The sequence below is a fragment of the Eulemur rufifrons genome, chromosome 7 (genome assembly GCF_041146395.1).
Source record: "Eulemur rufifrons isolate Redbay chromosome 7, OSU_ERuf_1, whole genome shotgun sequence".
Classification (NCBI taxonomy): domain Eukaryota; kingdom Metazoa; phylum Chordata; class Mammalia; order Primates; family Lemuridae; genus Eulemur; species Eulemur rufifrons.
The window spans coordinates 217,075,225-217,096,225 of NC_090989.1; the positions used below are offsets into that span (position 1 = coordinate 217,075,225).

The window sequence follows — 21,001 nt, forward strand, 5'->3', positions numbered from 1 at the left end:
CTGTCGATATGACAAAACATTCGACTGAGTGCATGTGTGTAATTCTAATCAGGATACTTATTCAATTCAGTCTCAAATTTTGAAGTGTGATGATCTCTTATCTAAGAAATGTGGTAATTTTCATGCAGCCTGTGCAGCCATTTTCTTTATTTCTTTTCAGCCAACTTTATTTTAGAAGCGATATTTGCAAAGGATGGGTCAGAACATCTAGGGAAGAGGAGAAAATTACTCACTGCCTGCCTTGAGGTGTGATGGGGCTTGGCGTAGTCTCTGGGCACCTTCCTTTGCACGTGTCTGGACACTGGGGTTTTTCAGGCAGAGGGAGAGCTTAATATCTTAATTGTAGCTAATTGTTAATGATGGAGCTTGTATGTTGCTTCACTTTATACTACATTTTTTCCCATACTCACCATGTCTATGTTTTTGAAGGTGGCCAGGGTGGCCTCCTAGTAAGAAGGGGCCCAGAAATCAGATTCTGGCTCCATCATTTCCTGTCTATGTGAAATTAACCTCTGAAAGTTTCAGTTTCCCCACCTTAGAACACGGATGGTAATATCTTCTTTACTTAATTGTTCTGATTGAATCAGTTAAAATAATGCCAAGTACTTAACCTAGTGCCTGGCGCATAATAAGCTATTGAGAAGTAGTAGATGGCACAGTATTTTGCTAAATTACCAACCGCAGCTCTTATTTGGTGGCTTGAAAAGGAAGTACTACTGAGTTCTAGTAGTTTTCTGTTATGCCCTCAGATTAAAAATAAAAGGAAAGCGAGTACTGCCACTTTTAAAGTTCTCAAATGGGATAAGGTTGGATGTAGACTGTTTTGTAAGGCTGCATTAACAAAAGAACTTACATTAGGAAAATTAAAACCCAATTATATGAACTTTAAAAATACGAGAGGTATGGAAACAGAATTATTTTTGTTTTGTTTGGATACAGCACTTGTTCAGAACCAATGTTAGAGCCCGATAAAGCAAGAAACTATTAAGAAAGGGAAGAAGGTTGTCTGATGGATCCCAGAAGACAGGGAAGTTTTGCTTTTAAAACAAACAGCATGGCTTGACCCTGTGCTGACTACCACCGAATTTACATGGTCATTCAGTAGACTCAGTGCACTACTGTCAGGGAAAACAAGAAATGAGTCAAAGGCTACTTTTGATTATTATGTTGATTCCAGTCTCAATATCAGGTGTTCTAGTTCTGCCTAAGATGTGACATCCTAGATATCACAGTGAAGGGCAAAAGCAACAGCAAGAAATCTCAGTGCAGAAAGACATTCCAGCCACTTATTTGTGGTAAAGCAGAATCCTCGCACATGAACATCCATGTTTTTCTTTTTTCATGAGTAAACAAGACACCAAAAAGTACACTTGGATTTGATGAATGTATCTAAATCAACTTAGTAATTTAAAAATAGCATTTCAACACACAGTTAAAACTTACCCTTTAGGGAAACTTTCCCTTTAGGGAAAAAAAGAAAAGGAGAGACGTTTCCCATGTTACCTATCACCAGGGCAAGACTCCTTCAGAAATACCAGACATGGGGTTCTGACCATTGGGAGATATGCGTTTTTCCTAGTGAAACTTAGCACTAAAAATATAATAATACTAATAACAGAACAGGGAACATTTACATTTATCTTGTACCTGAAGCAGCTGGCAGATTCAGGAAGCCGCCTGCATTCAACTCAGCCTGAAGAAATAAGAGTTACTTGTTCTCATGCTGAGTTGCAAAAGCTAGTTCTTCTTGGAGTGCTTGTAATTACAGGGAAGAAATTAGCTTCAGGAAATTGGAACTACACATGGCAAGAGGAGGTGTTTGGGTGATTTCACTCTGACATTTGAAAATGAAAATGAACAACTTCAGAAATTATCTAATTTGAAAAGTTCCTGAATTTCACCAAAATAAACTGCGGAAGACAATATAAGAAAGCAATGGGTTTGGACTCAGTGGTGTTTCTACCTATGGGAAGGTAACTCATTAGCTTAGGAAATAGCTGTAAGTTAATTTTGGTAGACATTATGGTTTAGTTATTGTTAGTATCCAGAGAGGACTCTTATTTATGGGGAAGTCTGATTCGCATCTTACTTCTTATTTGTATTTATGCTCACAGGGATGATAGAGCACAGTGAACCCTAAGTCAAACTATGAAAGATCTGGTAAACTATACGTACAGCAAAAACAGAGAAGGAAGGCTGAGAGTCCTTTGCAGAGAATGCCATAGTCCACAACAGTAATGTAGGAACCCTAAAACTTTTCCCTCTCTGCAAAATACCTTGGACTCACACTACCCTGGCCTCTGAACCAAGATCCTTCTGATCTCCAAGACAGACTGAGCACCAAGAGCTTTGGAGCAAGGCACGGGCAAGAGGCTGAAAGTCTAACCCACCTAGAGAAAAAGGGCAATATCTCTCAACCCTGAGCCTGGTGGCCACTGCCCCATAATAGCCCACATGTAGTCAAGCTACACAACCCTGACATTTCTTCCTGGAATTATTAACAATTACCCTAAACAACAATATACATGAAAAGAATAACATTTATAAATGCCTGCAAGATCTGGGTAGCTATCTATGACCTTTCAAAGTAATGAAACGAACATAATTTTCTCGGGAGTTCTGTACATGTAATCTTTTCCAGTTGAGAAGTTTTCCATCCTTTACTGACTTCGTAATAATAACCAACATTTACTGAGTATTTGGCTGTGGCCAGACGCTGTATGTTTTACATGTATTATTGTTACATAATCTTGACAATCATATGATGTAGGTAATATTTTTATTCCTGTTTCACAGATGACAAAACTGAGGCTTTGAGTTACACACAGCAACTCAAATACACAGGTAGTAAGTGGTAGAGCTAGAATTCAAACCAGTTGAACTTGGGCTCCAGAACTTTGCTATCAATCACTATGTAACACTGTTTGCAGATGGATCTGCAAAGGTGAAACAGAGACATACACACGTTGATTTGACAATTGGATCAAAAAACTAAGTATGGCATATCATGTAATCATGGTCATGCAATCTTTGCACATGCACTCTCTCAACTCAGTTGGTTGATTTTTGTTTACCATAATATTCAGAAGATTCTTGAGTCTTAATTTAATTGGTAGGTTCTAGAGGCCTAACTTGGTTCTAAAGGCCTAACTTTTACACCATCTATCTAAGGTAAACAGAAAAATATCACACTGGGAAAATCATATTATTTTTATAACATAATATTTTACGTGTATGCTATATGTCCTAACATTTCTATATTATTTTATACCATTATTGTTATGACTTTGTCATCTTGCCTCCCACGGTCACACTTTGATGTGCTTCACAGCCTGGTTAGGTAACTCTTCTTCACTCAGTGAACCTCACCTCAAACACTTCTAGTTTTCAGCTGTAAAAACAGGATAATTAATGACACTATCACTACCTGGTGTTTGTATTACATTTTTGTTCTGAGCAGTTCAAAGTATTTCATGGGCTGAGCACTAGCTTTAGAAGAAGTAGGCCATAACCCAAGAGAGACATTTTGTGTAGTGCTTCTTGTTGGGCTTCTAAGAGTGACTGCTAGCACTTAAATTAAAAAAGAAAAAAAACCCCACCGAGAGTTTTCCCAGATAATTCTGCAGATGTGTGAGTGTTTGAAATAAATCTGTACTTGGTGGCCCTTAGAAAAAAGGACCTGCTTGAAATCTTGGGTGACTAACACTCCTGCACTTATTAAAGAGAAAAAATAACTAATCTTCCCCTCAATCTACCCCCCAAATAGGTCCATCATTGTAATTTAGAGGCAACTGATAAAAAGAACAACAGATATACATCTTATTATAGAAAGAGAATTTATCAATAAGGGGACCAACAATAAATCCACATAATGAAAGTGTTTTCTAACAGGGCAATCTTCTTAAAATAAAAGTGGTTCTGCCTAATGAAATGACAAGGTATTATGTGGACCAGATCAATGGGAAGCCTGCATGACCAATCAACAATCGTCCAAAATCAAACTTACTAAATATCCAACAACAATCCAAGATAAAACCAGTCTCCTTGCGTGTTTCTTAAGATTATGTAAAATAGAAATGGGAACCAGTAGCCAGAAAATCAATGTCATTGTACCAATGCTATAAGAAATCAGCAATTATGGGAAAAGATTCGCTGTGAGCTGGGGCAACAAAGATGAGGCAGAAAGCGTTTAAAGCCTGCTGAGATTGGTAAACACATTACTCTGAATTGCAGCCAGTGCATGAAAATGATTCCAGAATAAAATACCGACCATCCAACAAAGGAAACCAATCTTCTTTTGTCAGATAATGAAGAACCTGAAAGGATCATCAGATTGTCAGTCCCACCTCGAGGAGTATCCTCTACTCGGGTGCATTTGTTGTGTTGTTTTGTTTTGTTTTGTTTTGTATTCTACATTAATTCAAAAGTTCCAGGCTTAAAGTTGGGGTGTAATATTGGAAAGCACAGATAGTAATACCTCAAGATTTAGAAATTTGAGTTGTACTGGTATTGCCTGGACACCCACTTATGATTCATCCACACCTGAACCAAAGTGGAAAAGATGAAAGAAAAAGGAAAATTGGTTTAGGACTATGAAAGTCAAATTTTTATTTCATTCTCTTGCAAAACCATTCTCTGATTCCCTAGATTTAATCTAAACCAAAGTTAAAGAAATTCTGTGTCCAAACATACTTAAGAAAAGACAGCCCCTGATTTACAATGAAAAATTTTCTCATTTTAAACTGACATCCCTTCTTTTCCTTATAAATCCTGGCTCATCATTGCAAATACTTGTTATTACACTTAAAAGACCAAAATTGCATTTTCTGTAGCCCCTACAAACCAATGATATTTTGTTTGCAAGTTCAATAATCATTTCCTTGAAATACTTTGCTACATAAACTCTTCCAGAATAAAACTTGAAGAATGGTCAGACAGAGGTATGCTAACTTGAGATCACACGGATTGAAATCAAATCACAATTATGAAGCTTTCTATGACTTCTTCCTACACACTCTACTCCGTTCAACAATAGTACCCCGAATATTATACCCGAGGCCTCTGTTTACTTAAACCCACCACCTGGAATCTAGGTCTGGCCCTCATTTTTGTCTCAAGCTTTAAAACCTATTGGAGTAAATAAAATGTGATAGTATGAGTGCTTCCTCTCCAAACTTATCCCCATCAACCTAGGAGAAACTTTTGTTCAGTTTCCCTTTTCTGCTCATTTTTGTAGGCTGTCCCAGGATGTGGCATGGATGAATATGCAATTCTAGGCCCAATCCTGGAGGAAGACATCATTACCTCACTATTTCTATTTCTCCTGCAAATTTGTTTTCCAAATAACAGTAAATACAGCCTCGAATTACATGAGAATGGCTTAAATTATGCTTTAGAATTAGGATGACCTAGGGGTAAATCATGATGTGCTGCTTAGTAGTTCTGCAACACTGGACAATTTACTGCACTCTCCAGGAGTTGGTTTCCCCAGCTGTAATGTGGAGACAATAACATTTACTCCACAAGGTGACTGCAAGAATTTGAGATAATGAATATAAACAGCCTGGCACTGGGTAGGCTGCCAAAGACAACAGTCATTATGATTTACTGAGATTAACCACCTACTTTACCATAACAGTTCAGAAGGGCTATTTTCTGAAGTTACACTAGCATTTGATGAATCTCCAATTAGGCTAAGTTTTCTTCAATGTTTCTAAATTTTAGTAACATGTTTTTCTTAGTTTTACTAACTTATTAATAAAATAGCACTTTCAGCACCTTGGTGTATTTCTGCTTAGTGAAGGAACAACACTACTAAGGTCTCTCAAAAAGATCTGGTTTTAAAAGGCCCATGGTGTAGGTGGCAGTTGGACTGGCCAGGAAATGAACATTTTGTACCCACTGGGATTGCAACAACTCCTCCCCATTCGTGGCAAATCTTCCCTCTTGGTGATTGACCAGGGAGGTGATACTGAGGAAGATGATGAAATGTTCTTTGGTTTGATAGCAGAGTGCCTTATCAAATGTTAGAATGAGGACTGCAAGCACACTTATTTACTTAACCAAATTGCCAGACTGTAGGCTTCTCACCTCAAAAGCCAGCAATTAAACCGTTGGACAGGCAAGAAAAATCTGTTGCATCTCTGCTATTACTATTATTCTAAATTACTTTACAGCCTTTTTCTCCCATTATTTTTTCCGTTCAATATAGAGAATTAAAATGATGCTTTTCTAGATACTAATTGAAGAAGTGCATTTTTAAACAAGGTTTTCAATGTTTAGCTTTCATTTTAGACCTTGACAAAGGTCACTAAGCATTTTAGATTCTAAAATTTTAAGGAAATGTTAGGACTATTTTAGAAACTCATGGTTTATTATATCAATTCCCAGCAGGCTTTCTAATTATTAGACACCAATAGTTACAAAAAATATTTTAAAAACTACACCCCCCCCCCACATACATAAAGGAAAAGATCAATGAAGACTAATAGAAATCGATTACAAAGATTTTGGAGGTATTTCAAGGAACCCTATGGCTGACGTGACTGGAATGAGGAAAATAATTTTTAACTTTCTTGTTCATTGCCTTTCTCTAATGAATGTCTTGTGATGCCAGCACTGTGTCTTTCCAGACTCCTTGATAGTGAGGAGTGCACGTGAGACATAGTTCTGACTAGTAAAGCCTAAGTGTACTGTGCATTTCTGAGAAAGTGTTTGCTTTCTTGCTCTACCATTGCTAACCCTGCATCACTCTTTGCTCCCTCCTTTTACCTGGAATGTGGATGTGATGGCTGGAGCTGCAGCAACCTTTCAGAAAAGACCACAAATAACAACAGCTGACATTGGCCCAGGCAGTCGGATGCCAGAGTCTCAGCATTTTCTTGTAGCGGAGGGTGGCCCATAGTGCAGAGGCAGGTTAGCACTGCTTGTAGGGACTGGCTACTAAGCCTCTACATTTGACAGAAGGGGTAGGGAATGATCCTCTCCTCATCCAGCATATTCACTTCAGATGGATCTCTGCCAGAATCTCAGAGTTTTGTCCCTCATCCCACCCTTCAATGGCAGATTTGAGTAAGTCTGTGCTTGGACACTAAGCACAGCAAGGATAGCATCACACTTTTTATGGAGAAAGAATACTTTTTCAAAGAAAAAAAAAAGCAAAGAAAGCAAGGAAAAAGAAAAGAAGGGAAAAGAAACATAAGAGGAGAGTACAAGGGAGAGGAAAAGAAGTGGCAAGAAAGAGAAAGAAGAGTGTAGGGAAGAAAACACTAACATGGAGCTTATGGAAAACTGCAGACCAAAGAATCACCGAGCAGCAAAGCAAGCTGAGAGACTGTGAGAGGACTGTAGTAGTATACAGTGGCACTGGCAGAAGCAAAGTTTGCACTGGAAGGAGTCAATTCATATGGGTATGGTGGAATTGGTATTGTGGAAAATTGAGTTGATGACGTGGTGTCCAAATGTGAGAATTTCTTGCTTACTTTTAAGGAAAGAGATGAAAAGGAAAGACAAGCTGATGGATTTGGAAGACAGGATACAGAAATCCAGTTTCAGAATATTAGCTTTGTCTCCCGCTGAAGATGAACAATTATTGAGTCATTATTCACCAGATGCTCTACTGGGTGCTTTACATACATTCCTTCACTCAGAGCACACGGACAACCCCGTGAGAGAGACAGCATCATCATTCCCTTTTACAGATGTTGAGACTAAGGCTTAGAAAGGTTAAGTATCTTTCCCAAGGCCACGTAACTAGTAAGAACCAGAACAGGAATTTGAAGCCAGGCCTCTCATACCCCACAGCCCACGCTCCTGAAGTCTTGTGGTAAACGTAGCCAGTAATCAAAGTCACAGCAGACTAAAAATGTTCAAGGTAAGTTAAAAAGACTCAGTATGTTCCAGAAAATATTAATAAAAAGAGTTGCATCCTATAGACTAGTTATAAAAATACATATTATCATTACAAATACAAATGAAAAAATAACACAAAAACTTCTATTCAGGGATTTAAAAAAAAATAACAAAACAGGATTTCTGGCTTAAGACACTGCAAAGCTAATTTTAGGAGACAATAAAAGAACAGTTAAAGCTACTGAGAGGAAACGAACCCAAGAATTTTATACTGAGCTTGTTGTACTTCATGAGTGAATGCAGAAGACACGTATTTGCAGGAGTGAGAAAATACACTAACCTACCTGTCTACAAACACATATTCTGAAAAACAAAACAAAATAAGTAAATAATTTAAAGATTTATTTTAGCTTATGAATAAATAAGTCAAAATTAAAAACCCTCAAATGTGTAGTTATTATTAGAAAAGATCTAATGATGACTCTGAAATAAAGTGAACAGAGAGTTAAGATTTAATAATTTTTTAAAAAGAATTCTTCTGAGAATAAAAGAAAAATAATGGTAAGAAATAAATTGACTAAAATATTCTGTTGCATAAGTCCAGATTATGGTATTAAAGATGGGGAAATAAGTAGGTGAGGGGAACACAGGAAATGTAAGCCAAGTTTATATAGCAAGGAGTCAAAGGAGATACCTCCTCTTTTATAAGATATATTTATTTTAAAATATCAGCTTTCTTTACAACTATCTATAATAAAATATATGAAAACTAAAAATTAAAGAATATGAATAGATTTTTACACAAAACACAAAAATATGGATGGCAAAATTAGTTGCAAACAATATAACATTTTAGACGAAAAAAACACTTAAAAAGACAAAGAAGTTAAATTTACTTAAAAGACAAGGTGCTATATGAAATAAATATCTAATAGCATGACGTGTGCATCAAAATGGATGAATCAAAGACTTTAAGAAAAAAGAAGTCACTAGAAGCACAGCAGTGTTCAGATAATTTAACTCATTTATTTTAGGAAGAAGAATATAGATGATTTGTTTACATAATAGAGATAATTTAATAATATTGAAGTATATCCTACAAAGAGTCATCTTTTTAAAGACTTTATGGATCAGCTAAAGAGTTTTTGAAGAAAAGCTGAAGATATATTAGGCCAAAAGGAAATATCAACAATTGCCCGAAGGAAAAACAATCAATCTCTCATAAACCACCAATGTTGCTGATTATCTAAAATTATTACCTGACCACAATGCGGGGGGTGGGGGGGGGGCGTGAAGGTCAATAATAAATCTCAGTAGTGACAAAGTATTAAACACTGCAGTGTACTTTTCTCTCAAGATCTGGAATTTTTTTTTTAAATAATTAAAAAGAAAAAAATACTCTTCTTCTTCTTTTTTTTTTTTTTGGAGACAGAGTCTCTGTTGCCCAGGCTAGAGTGCCGTGGCATCAGCCTAGCTCACAGCAACCTCAAACTCCTGGGCTCGAGCAATCCTCCTGCCTCAGCCTCCCGAGTATCTGGGGCTACAGGTATGCGCCACCATGCCCGGCTAATTTTTTCTATATATATATATTTAGTTGTCCATATAATTCTTTCTATTTTAGTAGAGGTGGGGTCTCGCTCTTGCTCAGGCTGGTCTCAAACTCCTGAGCTCAAACAATCCTCACGCCTCGGCCTCCCAGAGTGCTAGGATTACAGGCGTGAGCCACCAAACCGCACCTGGCCGAAATACTCTTCTTAATTATCATTCTATTACTATCAAAGAGGAAACCAAAAAAACATTATTATAAAATAATAACAGTCAACCAAAACTGTGTTCAGAAGTAAACTCACATTTTTAAAAAGTTTTACTAATGTAAAAGGAAAGATAAATGAACTATGATCAACCAATAAGATTCATAAAAGCACAAAGAGTAATCCTAAAGAAAACAAGAAAGAAATTAACAAAATAAAAAAAGGACAATGGACAAAAATTACTGATCAAGAAATCCAAGAACTGGCTCTTTGAAAAACATTAAGAAAAACTAATCAAGAAAATAAAAAGAAAACACTAATGAAATAAGTTCTAAATATTAAGACAGTCATAAAAACTAATGTAAAAGATATTTACAGTATTAGAAAATACTATATATAATAATTGGCTAATAACTGTGAAAATCTTATGAAGTGGATATGGTTCTGGAAAACATAAGTGAAAAAAATTAAAATTGAAATAACTTATCAAAGAATTACCTCTAAGAAAGGCTATGGGGCTAGATGCTTTCTTTCAAACTTAAAAGAACACGGATCCCAAGGGTTTCCAGAAAAAAGACAAGATGCAAAATTCCACAATTCATTTTGTGAATTTAACATCATTTGCCACCTGAAACTTGCAGAAGCAGAGGCCAGTTCCAAGGTCAAACCAACCTGAGTTAAAAGCCCAACTCTCCATTTACTACCTGTGCTACCTTACATATAGAATAAATAAATAAACTATAAAGTTTATTTCACTATTTCACTTTAAAAGATGTCATTTATCTGCTGTAAGTACACAATTAATGTTAGCTAGCTGCATCAGTAAGACAGAACACACACATACACACATATTATTTGGTCAAAGAAAATTATCTCTCAGGAAAATAAACTCAAAGACATAAATACCATAGATAAACTAATAGCATATTAAAGAACTAAATTTAATTCACAAACATGAACAGAATAAAATTTAAAAAAATCTATTATTTTAATAAATCATATCAACAAATCTAGTATGAGAAACTATATATTAATCTCAACAGATACTGAGAAATCACCCAAATCCTATTCCTAGTGAAATCTTTATAAAACTAAAAATGCTGCATAGGCATGATGAACATCTAACAGAAAAATAAACATCAACAAAAAGCAAAACTGAAAAAAAAAAAAGAAAATCAGGACCTAGAAATGAAAGCTTACTATTATTTTTGATATTTAACATTGTTTGAATGGTTAGCCAATATAATAGAAATAATACTATGATTATATCGGCTTTCATATTTTTAGTACTTTCCACATATCTAAGTTCATTTAATCCTAGCAACAGTTCTGTGATTCTGAGTTATTTACCCAAATTTCACATGAAGAAACTGAAACTCAACAAGGTTAAGAAATATAATTTTCACTTGCTCAGGTAGTGATGGTAGAGGCAGGATTGGAACTCAAGTCAGCTTCACTCCAAAACCTGAACTTACAATGATTAATTTGTACCACCTTCCAATAAGGACAAATATGAAAAATTCTCAATACAAATGAACAGACACAAGTTCTATCATTAGATACCATGCATACATTCTGGAAAAAAACCAAACAAGATAATCAGTTATAAGATAATGTGAATTAAAGGGTCTAGAGATAAGAAAAACATACAAAAACAATAGCTCTATTATAGAGAAGCAAAATCCAGTTAAAGATATAATCGTAATAGGAAAATGAACAAATATTTGCTATTCAAAAAATACGTCTAACCCAAAAAGTATGAAACTAAAGACAAGCCCAGAACTTTATTGTGCCAATAAAAAGAAGAGCTGAATAATTTAGAGACAGATTTTCCTGAATGAGAACACCAACTGTTAGAAAGAAGCCAAGATTTATACAATTGTTATAAATTGTTACTGGGATTGTTTTTGGAACACACAAGACTGGTTCTAAATTTTATCTGGAAAAATGAACAGGTAAAAAGAATGTTTACAGGACTGTTTAAAACAAGAAGTGGTTCTGTAATATCTAAAGACTTGACAGAATAATAGGACAGAAAACACTAAAAGAGATCTTCATAAATGCAACAACTTAAAGAATGCAAAACAAATTGTTTTTGGATGAGATGGATTACTTAACAGATGACACTGGGCAAATGGGATCCCTATAAAAATTCAAGACCCTTACTTTGGACAACATAATAAATTCTAGCTGGTTAAATATTGACAATGAAAAGTAAAACAAGAAAACTCTAGATGAAAATGTAAGTTGTTAATTAATGGATTTCGAGATGGGATAGGACTTTCTAGCCTGAGAGATCTTAATCAGGGGTCCAGGGATTACCCTGAAGTATAACAAATTAACTGCTACATGTAAATCTGGGCTTATTTTAGGGTGAAAGATACATAGCTTTCAGCAAATAAGCACACATAAGATTCTCCAGGAGGTACCAAAAGATCAGGTATGAGTATTTAACTGAAGAATTCACAAAGGACACATATATTTGACTAATAATTTAAAAATTAAAAAAAAGTTCTCTATTTCAAAACAATATGAAGAAAACTTGAAGGCAAATGAAAAATTGATAAAATATTTGCCATGACTATGGCCAAGGGTAATATACTGAGTATATACAGGTAAGAAAAATAATTAGCAACATGAAAGAGTATTGGGTAATTTGTAGAGGGTTAAAAACTTTATTACCTTTTTGACTTTGACATACCTTTTGAAATTCAATTTGAATGTTAGTTCTTACAATTAAGAAATTTCTCAACACTCAATTTCCAACAACTGAATGGAGAAAGCACCCACAAAAACCTGAAATCTTTCATCTACTCTTCCTTGACTGCAGGTTAGATAAAACATTATTTGATTAAAAAGGTTGATAAAAAAACTAACGGGGGAGGAAACAAAATAAACAACAGGCTCTGAAGGGAAAGCAACATGCAGATTAAAGACAAAGCATACAATATTTTTACAATAAATATATCATATATATTAACATTCAAAACTAGCATCATAGTATTAGGAGTTATTACACCTTTCAAGCTTAAAACAGCTGCTTAAAGTTGGCCATGTAGGGAGACTTTTGATTTGTATATATCTGTATGATTCATATATATATTTACAAAAAGTTTATATTATTTTGATAATAATCTAATTTTAAAACATGATTCTATTATTGATAATATTGGTGGTCACAGTCACTCTGCCTGGGATCTGTCAGAATTAAATAAATTTATTTGCTTCTAAGATGTTAGTACCAAATAAAATCAGCGGAATGTTTGCAAGCACCACTATGATGAAAAAGGCTCTTAATTTTTTGGATTTCAAAGACTGGCACATTGTTTTTCGTTTTGGGAATCAATGTGAGATTGGACACTTTTAATTTTGCTAAATAAGGACAGCATCATTTTACACACAAAAAAATTTATATCAAATATCTGCAATTTCAAAATAAGTCACTTTAGAAAAACTAAAAAAATATACCTTTATTTAAAAAATAATCTACATTACATGACTATCGTTATTCTCCTTTGCCCGGTGATCCTTGAGCACTGTCACTGAACAGCATTTCTACAGACCAGATGGTCTCTGGGCAGCCTTCCAATGCTATGATTCTGCAGACAAACTGACAACAATTATTTTATATTCCAGGTATGGGATCCCATGTAATTGAGAATTTTAGCACAATGAAAATTATACACTTGAATATATCTGCTATGAAAAGTGAGGCTATGAGATGTCAACTCCAATGGCAAGTAAATTCAGAGCAGCAAATAAGATTTCAGCATGACTAACAAGATCACTCCTGTATCGTATTCTCTCCAGGAAGCTCTCTACAGCATTCTTTCAAGTTGTTTATAAAGGTTTCCAATAACAAAATAACAAGCAGACTCCTCTGAGAGCCATTAAGGGAAGACATCTCCCAATCTTACACTTCATTCAAATTCTCTTCCTTTGTCCCAACATTCCCTGGTTGTGTACCAAATTTATCAGATAAACTAGAGTGCTTACTGAAGAGAGAAAAATAAGGTTTTTTTTTTTTTAAATGTATTCTTGCTGCCTAGAAGAACAATTTTAATTTTTGAAGTGATGCCAGTTTTCAACCTGTTTTCAATCATATACAGGCATGTTTCCAAATTCATTGTAAAAATGTTAAAAAAAAATTATGGGCTGGGTGTGGTGGCTCACACCTATAATCCTAGCGCTTTGGGAGGCTGAGCCGGGAGGACTACTTGAGGTAAGGAGTTTGAGACCAGCCTGAGCAGGAATGAGACACTGTCTCTACAAAAAATAGAAAAATTAGTCAGGCATGATGGTGTGTGCCTGTAGTCCCAGCTACTTAGCTAATGGAGGATCACTTAAGCTTAGGAGTTTGAGGTTCCAGTGAGCTATGATGATGCCACTGCACTCTAGCCCAGGCAACAGAGCAAGACTCTGTCTCAAAAAAACAAATATGGATCATTCAGGCTTTCCTCCTTATTATTTGGCCTTCTATTCTAAGGCTTGGTCATGACAGCAAGTGCTATTGGATGAAAAAGGTGAAATGCGGTTAATGCTGCCAGAAAGCAATGACTCAGTAAAAACAAAACCAAGTGTAATTTGGATCCCTTTTATGGCGCCAGTGGCAGCAGAAATGCCATCGTCTCATTGGTGGCCTTGCTGTCTTTAATCTGCGTCCCACTTAACTGGAATGTAGGCTCCACTGGAACCAAGTTCAAGGCCTCACATATATTTGTGTTCAACCTACTCACCATTCCTGGCAGCTCTGGCAAGGGCCATGCATGTTCTGCTCACAGCAGATGTATTCTGGTTCTTAGCCCAGTGCCAGGCGCATACCGAAGTAGCTAAATATTTGTAACTATGACTTGTAAGATGTATTACAGGTTCAGAGATGTGAAAACGTGTCTGTTTCAAAATAAAGAAATTATGGCAACAAGCACGACTCAACACATATTTCTTGAATGAATCAATCAACATTTAGAGTTAAAACTAAATTTGTTGGTACATACCTCACTGACCACAGATACCAATCCATACTTTGAGTAACTTTAGAGGAAGCTCCTTCCCTTCATTCATGCACCCATTTATTCATTCATTCTACACATACCGGATAGCCTATGATATGCCAAACATCGTATTTGGTGCTGGCACTACGGCAGCAAACCGACCACCAAGACACCTGCCATCTAGAGGGGCTTTTCATTGTGATCTATGGGCCACTTAATATTCAATCACCTGAATTATTCTGAGACTTCAAAATCTGCATTTTTAAACAAGATCCCATAATGAGTCATATGCACATTGAAGTTGAAAAAAGAATCTTCAAAGTATAGCTCAAATTCCTCTTGTTCTGTAAGGTCTTCCTCAATCACCCCTGTTCGAAATTTTAGCTCCCTTCTCCAAACTCATGGCCTTTATAGTTCATAGCACCATTTGTAATTAACCATGTTTTCTTTACAGCTCTTAAAATAGAAAGGTGATGTCGTGAGATGGTGGGTTCCGGTGTCAACTTCCAGACCTGTCACTTACTGCCTGTGTGAATTTCTAAGCCTCATTTTCCACATCTGAAATATGGTGATAATGCCTACCTGAGAGCGCTGCTTTGAGGAGTAAACGAGATTACCGATATAGGCGCTCAGCTTGGGATCTGGCATGAAGCAAGCATTCAAAGAAAGCCAGTTGCTATTTTTTCCTCATCATTTTACCTTTTAATTTTATCTTTCTGCACTATGCAACATCTCCACATTCAACTTCTTGCCACATCAATGGCAAGAAGAATCTTTTGTTTCATACACAGGCTATCACAGTCTGATGAATAATGAACTTTATTGGTTGGGGATGATGCTACCAGGCTTCACAGACTGTTTTTCTGGGCTATGCAAAGAACATAAACTTTTACTTCATCATAGTCTCACATCTGGTGGTTGGTTACTCAAGATTCAGAATCACCACGAATTGAGAAATGAAAATTTAATCCAAAATGGTAAGAAATAATGCAATCTTATAAACATACAATGTCTTTCTTTTTGTGTTGCATGTTCTATTCCAGGTATCACAGCTTATTTCACTATGAATGTGTTGTTTGGAGCTTTCAACACATAAAATGCCATAATTGACTTGATGTCAGGAGAAATAAATCATATATGTTAGTGAAATTACATGCTTTTCAATCTGTCATTTATATTTCCCTTATTTACTTTTCTCTCATACTGATGGCAAAATGCATTCTGATTAAAAGTTTTTAAAAAGAGAAAAAAGAATGCTGGAATCAGCTAAAAACAAAAACTAGATTCTTGTGTCACTAGGAACAATTATGCTCTTCTGAGCAAATGACACAATTTGCTCACAAATGACCTAATTTTTATATGACAAAATGTCCTGGAAGTAAAAATTATAAATCAAGACAATGTAGCCATAGGCCAGATCGATTAAAAACTCAGACCAAGAACACTTGGCATATCAACAGACGAGTTTTAACTGAGTTTCAATATGGAGTTTAGGAATATAATCTGAGAATCTTCACGTATGAAGACAGCGATATTTGATGAAGCCATCCAAGGAGTCATTATGCTATGAGTCTTTTAATATGCTTTGACTAAAGTGATTAAGTAGCAGGCTATGATGTGAAATTAATGGACCCTGGAAAAAAAGTCAACTTCTTGTTTTCTTAGCAAGAAAAATTGTATTTGATAGTATTTTGGGTGTTACCATAGGCACTATCAAGAACAAAAATTTCCTGGCAATGAGTAAAATCCACAAACAAACCCTCAAGAGACTAAATTTAAATACCAAATTTCACATATTTCTTGTAAATGCACTAATACATTGGTAGATTTTCTAAAGCAATCATATCGGGTAATTGTGCAAAGGTTAATTTGCTATTAACACCCTATTTAAATTAAAGGACACAGAAGCAGATAAGTAATTTACAATGTAAATACCTCCATATTCTTTATTTTCTTTTACTTTTTTAAAATGTAAACTGTTTCAGTCATTTATAGCATCATGATCTCAGTCACAGGCATTTTCCAAAGACTGATTAATTAAATGATGGGAAGGCTGGTATACCAAAGCACAGTCCATAAATGCAGTAGAAATTTGCTATAGGTCTTGTTGCAAGACTTGTAGGTCCAGCAATCTTTTCCTGTCAGGTTTTTATGTTCCTTCTAAATCCCAGAATCCCAAGGGAAGAATAAATGGTATCTATTTCTATAGATGGTACCACAATCCACCCAAGTTTAGCAAAGAAACTAGACCTCAGCCTTGAATTTTTTTCTTTTCCTCAAGGCACGTATATAATTCATTGCCTGTTGGCTGTACCTACAAAATATACATCAAATCTACCCACATCTCTCTACCCCCAGGGCCATCACCTTGCTCAGGCTACCCCAATCTCTCCTGTACTTCTGCACTAGCTTCCCAAATGGTTTACCTGCCTTGCTCCCACACAAACTGGATATTTATAATGTGACACACTTCTAATATTTGACACTTGAAAATGATATTTGACTGGCTACGCAAGGAAAAAGTCTCGTGATTCCAACAGGATTGACAATTATTCTTCTTAAAAAACAATCTTTATTATTACAGTAGTAAGAATAAAATACTTTCAAAAATAATACATTTTTAAAAATACAGCTAAGCAAAAAGAGGAAGGTAACAATCCCCTAAAAACTTTTCTGTCCTCAGTTCAGTCTCTGAGCAACTCAACCATCCAACATGTTTCTTAGTTTCCTTGTCTAGGGAATAAGATGGAACACACTAGCTACATCTCGAGATAACACAAGGTGAATCAGCCTGTTGACCAGAGCTTTTCCAGTTCTAATGGATACCTTTGGAAGCTGTACTGTTTGAAACCATGAGTTAAGGTACAAACTTGAGTCCAGGAAAAATTGGCTTCTATTTAATTTGAACTTGAGAAGTGCTAGAGGACAGAGTGTATTGTCTATGTGTACGTAGACATAACAAAGCTATTTTCATGCACAGTCCTGGCAGAAGGCCTGTGGTAACTGCTCTGTGGGTCTGGTTACAATTATTTCACTATAGGGAATAATTCAGGACAGTACATCCCTTCTCTGGCCGCTCAGCCTCAAGTCTGGATGCATGCTGTTTGTACCTCACAAGCCTTTTCTGCCCTCCTTCCTGATTTCCTTTAAATTTTCCTCACTCACCCTCCTCACGTAGTACACCCCAACCATTCATACCAAAAATCTTAGCAAAACTCTAAGTCCAAAATACTACATTACAATATATAAGAAACTCCAATAGTATGGGAAAGGAGGGGCGCGTGTGATACCTGCTTCTTCACCCTGGTAATTGTATGTAGTCTGGGCACATCTGCCTGTATTTCTCACGGATCCCCCATGTGCTAAGTTGTAATTGAAATAAATAAAACTCTTCTCAAAGGCAAGGGTTGGTATGTACTCTACAGTTTCACCTCAATAACCAAACACATTTGTGTTCCCTGCCCACTGCAACATCTCATAGAGATGAATGTGGCCCTTGGGAATATTTTTAATGGAACATTTAAAACTGAAATGTGTTTTTAATTAAAAACAAAAAACAAAGACGATAAGACTAGTTTACCAGAAATCAGTACTAAGATGCTAACCCCAATATTTAGAAATGTTTATGTCTAAAAAAATCTTTCTTATGTGGCCTCTCTTGATCATGCTCTGTTCTAGAAATTCGAAGCCCCCCAATGAGTTCCTTCAATTCAGCTTGCCCAAGACTCCAGACTCCTCAACTGTTCCACATATTCACATCTCACAACAACTGTATCCCAAATATTTTGGTCATTTCCCTATGGTTTCCCTGCATTGGAAATATACACAGGTGAGACAGATTACAATGGAAGGTGGAGCAAAGGCTTAAGAGTGGCTGACTAAGCAGAACTGCCCACAATTTATATAGATGGACTGTTTAGATTTCAAAGAAATGCAGATGGTCAGTTTAATTTCCTGAGAAATGAGTTTTCAGGATGGTTTTGTGAAATCAACAGCATATGGTGTGGATCATTTCTTGGCTCCATTCTTCTTTAACTTTTCACATTTTGACCTTTCCACGTCTCACAGGATCCCTTCACCAAAGATAAAAGGTAGAGGGACTTCCCTTGAAAGCTAAGAGAGGGAATAACGTCATGTCTGTATGATAGCCAGGTGAAGTCCAAGTCTAGAGAGTAAGTCAACAAGTGAGAGATGGGTTGAGGCACGTTGGGGGTAGAAGGCACTAATCAATATCAACTAAAGGACCTGCAAGGTAAAAATAATTAATGTATAAAATGGAACAATTCTGTTAACTTCCTTAGGACTCAGTACTATTACACAAGAAATAAGGTTGAACTAGATGGATTAATTTAATATTTGTTAAAAACTGACCTTGTTGAATACATTATGCTTAGGTGTCATAGAGGATACAAAAGTTCTGTGGAACCAACATCCAAATTTGAATCACCAAAGCTGACCGTTTCTATTTTTGGCCAAATCCTCCACCTTCCACAACCTGTCCCCTGACACCATTCCATTGGCTTTCTTAAATAATTTGTGCATATCTGTTAGTGAACATTTGCTTCCCTCATGAGATTATAAAACCCCCTGAAGGCAAGTGATATATTTTATAAATATTTGAATTATGTCCTAACTTAATGCCTAGCATGATGCTTTAATTTTTTGGTAGTGTTCAATATATTTGTACACATACATAGAAATTATATTATGAAATACAATTTTTATTTGCAAGGAATTTAAGTCTTCTTTGAAAGATATTATATATACAAATATCTGCAGAATAAAGATTATCTAAATGACTTAGAGTAATAATCTATATTATATTAATATATATCCTATATTTTATGTGTACCCATATGGTATATTCTATAAACCAGTGGTAACAGAACAATTGTAAAAGGAGGGAAAAGATAGGCAATAAGGAGAAAGTGGATGAGCCTACCTAAAACATGTGAATGTGTGTATATGTATGTGTATATACAGTGTACTAGAGATAGCTAATGTTTAATATGTACCAGGTGTTTTTCTAGTATAGAAGAACAGCTGCCATTTCAATTTGTTTACTTTCTAAACTTGAATATAGATATATTGGGTTTCCTCTAAGTAAGGCATTCCACTGGCCTCTGAGATACGAAATTTGAGAAAAAGGCTTTTGGGTCATTTAAACCAATGACTTGTGGGAGATTCTCTACATCAATATCTGTTTTATAAGTCCTAAATAATTTCAGAAATTTCAACCTGACTCAGACACTTTTATTTACCATTCACTATACAGAGTGGGACATTTCTTGATTGCTAAACATGTATTTTTAATTTTCCAATAAAAGACTCGTTGCAATTCAAGGCAAAAAGGATTCTTTGGTGAACTTAAAAATTTTGGATTTCCTGAGTTAATGTTGATATTTTAACATAGGAAATACTCCACTAAAATAGCTTTTCTTTGCTAATAATTGCAGACTCAGGTCAGGAAAACTTTCAGTAGAACATAGTTTATTATTCTGAGCACTCTGTACTTTTATGAATGTGAGTTATTTCAACTTTACTTTATAAATCATTTGATATGAAACATCATTTGATAGCAAACTTTTTTGTTCTTTCCCACAGGTCTAGAGTACTAGTAACAAGTACTGGCATCTCGATGCAATCTAACACCTTACAAATGTAAGATGTTCTCCCAAGTTACTAACCTAACATTAGTATGGTTATCTTTCATTACTTTCTTCATTTAAGAAACCCGTTTCCTAGCACACTGGTTTTATTTGAACTGTTGGAGTTATGCTATATAAAAAGACATCATTTTAAGCAGCAATGGCCCAAATGGTAACTAATTCCCTTATAATCACTGATTACATGTTCCCTATTCACTCAGCTGAAGAATCAGAAAATTACCCCCAAATCCACAAAATCCAAAATATTAAAAACCTCTGAACGAATAAATATGTGCTGAGGGTACCCCACCATAAAAGAGTTTTTCCTCCCTCTCCTTTAAGATAATATTATTTTCTCTTATTCGAAAACTGTTCATGATTTTTAGACTCATCTTTGAGAACAGGGAGGAAACGATCTCATTTACCAGAAAGGCAAGAATCATGATGAGACTGTCCGGGGTGGTTGTAGAGCTTAACACAACCCAACTCAAAGGGGCTCAAACCCAGGAAAGAAAGGCAAAGGAGGCAGATTTTCAGAGGAACTGAGAATGTGTCCAGTCTTTGGGTGCACAATACTTTTATTCAAGTGTCTGGGGACAAACCAGAGTGGGGTTTGATGCAACACGTGTTCTTACACATCCTGTAGGAAAAGGATGGCCTGGGAGTCCTATTAGCCGTCAGAGCAAAGTTCTTTCACCATCAAACTTTTGTTAAGTTTGGATAAGAGATCTGGATACTTCAAGCTTATATGTTTCTGTGT

The 21,001-nt window shown here is 35.7% G+C and overlaps 1 protein-coding gene across 4 annotated transcripts in view; it reads right to left on the reverse strand.

Annotated features, from left to right (window-relative positions):
* The window catches only part of PCSK5 (proprotein convertase subtilisin/kexin type 5), a 413,377-nt gene that overhangs the window by 201,698 nt on the left and 190,678 nt on the right, over positions 1–21,001 (reverse strand). The gene's annotated exons all lie outside the window — the stretch shown is intronic.